Consider the following 2,925-nt stretch of genomic DNA (forward strand, 5'->3'; position numbering starts at 1 on the left):
TATGTTCCTGTCCTCATTAGTGCAGAGGCAGAGACCTCACTCCATGTGCATTGGGAGTACCTAACAGTAGAGATTTTGAATTTAACACTCCTAAAATTTAACAGTCTATAGACATGTTGGAAGAACCACACCATCTAAGACAGCACAACCAAATGTATCCTGGAATCTCCATACTACAGGAATATATCCATGTTTATTGTACCATACTCTTCCTATAGAGAAGAGAAAATTCCTGAAGAAATTTTCTGAAGAGAAAATTCAATTTCAAGGTTTACCAAAGTGATAATTCAAATGCAATGTTTATTTAACAGATACAGAACTATTTAAATACTTTCTGAAATGATGCATACTCAGAACTGAACGGCTTACTACTTTAATTTAAAAAAAGGATGTTGGTCCAGAGAGAGGTGGTCTTAGATATTTGTCTTCATGTGTGAAGGAAAACACTATTTTAACACAAAACAGTCTGCAAACATTTTTAGTTCTCTGTATATGGAAGAGCTGTTTTCCAGTCTGCAAATATTTTGTTCGGACAAGTGGAAACATCAGGCAGCAAACAGAGTTCAGACAAAGGAAGGAAAGCTATCAGAACTCTAATAAAGGAAATTACTTGTCTGCTACAATAAGGATGATTATAAGGAGTTAGGCTTTGCATATAAAAAATTTGTGGAATACTTGTTTGTAAAAAACTGTTTTCCCTCGTTTGCTTTTTCACAGGCTGAATATGCATCATAATCCTACAGTTTCTCTGATGCCTAAAGCAATATACATGCTTTACTTCTGCATGGGAATAATTTTCATTCAGAGCTGTAAACTACTTCATTAGAAGTATCCAATGGGATCTGTGAGACAGAAGCTGTTGGGCTGTGGGACAGTCATCTCATGTATCATTTTAGTCCTATTAAAACATAAATTTTATTTTACACTGGTAATAATACAGTTAAAATGGCTTTTTCAGCTGAGCTTATGTCACACCAGAAGAGTTCAAAGATGAACTTCTGGTTGTGACTTTTTACCAGCAGACTTGCTCTGCAACGCATTTCCATTATATTACAACTTGGACAATATTTCCAGAGACAAAACACTTACATATATTTTTAAGTTAAAGTAGCCTAAACTATATTAGTGTGTAGAATGTGAGTTTCACAGTGAAAAAGAACAGTCATAACTAGTTTTTAATTTTAGGTCTGATTCAGCAATTGTTAATATATTTCCAAATACTTCTGTGCTCAGTAAGCTGTGGGAGGATTATGCAAAGATAACATATCCTAATTAAGTTTTACCTTGCAATACAGCAATTAATAAAAAAATTGTTCATGAAGAGAAGAATATGCACAATCAGTAGTGGAAGATCTATAGATGTAATGTAAAATTTTTTTAACAATAACTGAGATCAACTTATCCTGGCTGATCTATGAAATTTATTTCAGGTTTTGTAAACCTCACAAATGCCAGGAAAAAAAATAAAGCATCTTTTTGTTCTTTATTGTTCAGCTTCCCCTGTAGCATGTTTTACGTTCTTCTGGTTGTGAGAGTTACTGGAACCATCTGCAAAATGTACTGTAGGATTTCAATTTCTAGTGTAAGAATTAGTTTGTTGTAATTATTGGATTTTTATTAATTCAACCACAAATTAGAATTAGTACCACTAAGATAGTTTTTTTAGAAGAAAAAAATAATTTTGTTTGGTTTTTAAATAACTCAGATAAGAAGAAGACTTAAGAAAAACATACTGCTAAGGGTTGCATAATTATTTAATGGAAAATTAGGTGTCAGATAAAAATGCAAAACAGTCTACTGTGAGAATGTTGGTTCATTCTTATTAAGTTTACTTATATTCCTCAGATTAGACACACAGTCATAGTGTTTGCAACAAGTCTGTCACAGGGAAATGGGATCTCTCCATGTGGACCCTATTCCTATGCTTGACAACATTTAATGTGTTTGTCCTTACATCAGCCCTGTGGGTAGCGTTAAGTCCAGTGAGACACAAAGTAGCTCACCTGAGATAACCCAGGAAAAGGTTTACAGTTGACTGTTCTTCTCTAGCTTTTTCTGCCCTGTGCCAGATTCTTTTTGATTCTCAGAATAAAGCTGAGCAGTTAGAAAAGGCTACTTGGGGTGCACTGAAGAAATCAGAGGCATTCCCAGCTGACCTTTATTACTCTTTCTTTCAAAAGAGAGCAAACCATGCCCTTTGTACAGACAGCATGTTTGGACTTGGCTTGGGAAGAATTTGAGTTGCAGTCTCTAGCACACCGTGCAGATTACAGGTAAGTGTGGGAGACTGCAGACAGCTGTGTGAACACAGTCATTTTGATGCAAACAAATGTTTGAGCACTTTTACACATTGGCATTATGTTGGAAATTAGATTTTCCAAGTATGAGTGACCTAAAAAACTGCTGTTCAACACTTTCATTATTCTCTAGGACTTCTGCAAGGTTTTTGATTGTTTTTAGATCTCTAGGGCTTGATAAACAGATTTCCTGAATCTACAGCTAGTGTATCAACTGGAAAACCACTTTTTTTCAAGCCAAAGCTTCTTACAGATGTGTCTTTTTCTAGGTTTACAGATAAATGCTGTCCAGCTTTGCTGTAAAAGTGGTGTGCTCACTCCTACATTTGAACTGTCCTGGAATTTTCAAATTGAAAATAAAATTTCAAGTACAGTTTCTTATTGGTGCGTACTTCTTTTAAACATACTCGAAGGTTTCATGAAATTATTTCAAGCTGCTTATAAAGTTGTAAAAACAAAGCTTATTAATTCTAAGTTGCATCGAGGCTTTTTCTTTTCTCAGCTTCACAATTAAAATGCATCAAGCCAAGAGCAGTGCATGTGTTAATTACATTTTTTAAAGTAATCATTAAATAGTTTTTACTTCACACAGAGACCATGAATTCCATGCAGTAAGTTAATTGAACTT

At 34.5% G+C, this 2,925-nt stretch overlaps 1 long non-coding RNA gene across 1 annotated transcript; it reads left to right on the forward strand.

Moving 5' to 3' along the window:
* Positions 1-2,179: 2,179 nt before the first annotated feature.
* Positions 2,180-2,670, forward strand: LOC116780690. Its single transcript, XR_004354575.1, has 2 exons — positions 2,180-2,273; positions 2,567-2,670. It is a non-coding gene; the product is annotated as an uncharacterized LOC116780690 (long non-coding RNA).
* Positions 2,671-2,925: the final 255 nt, after the last annotated feature.

The sequence above is a fragment of the Chiroxiphia lanceolata genome, chromosome Z (genome assembly GCF_009829145.1).
Source record: "Chiroxiphia lanceolata isolate bChiLan1 chromosome Z, bChiLan1.pri, whole genome shotgun sequence".
NCBI lineage: Eukaryota > Metazoa > Chordata > Aves > Passeriformes > Pipridae > Chiroxiphia > Chiroxiphia lanceolata.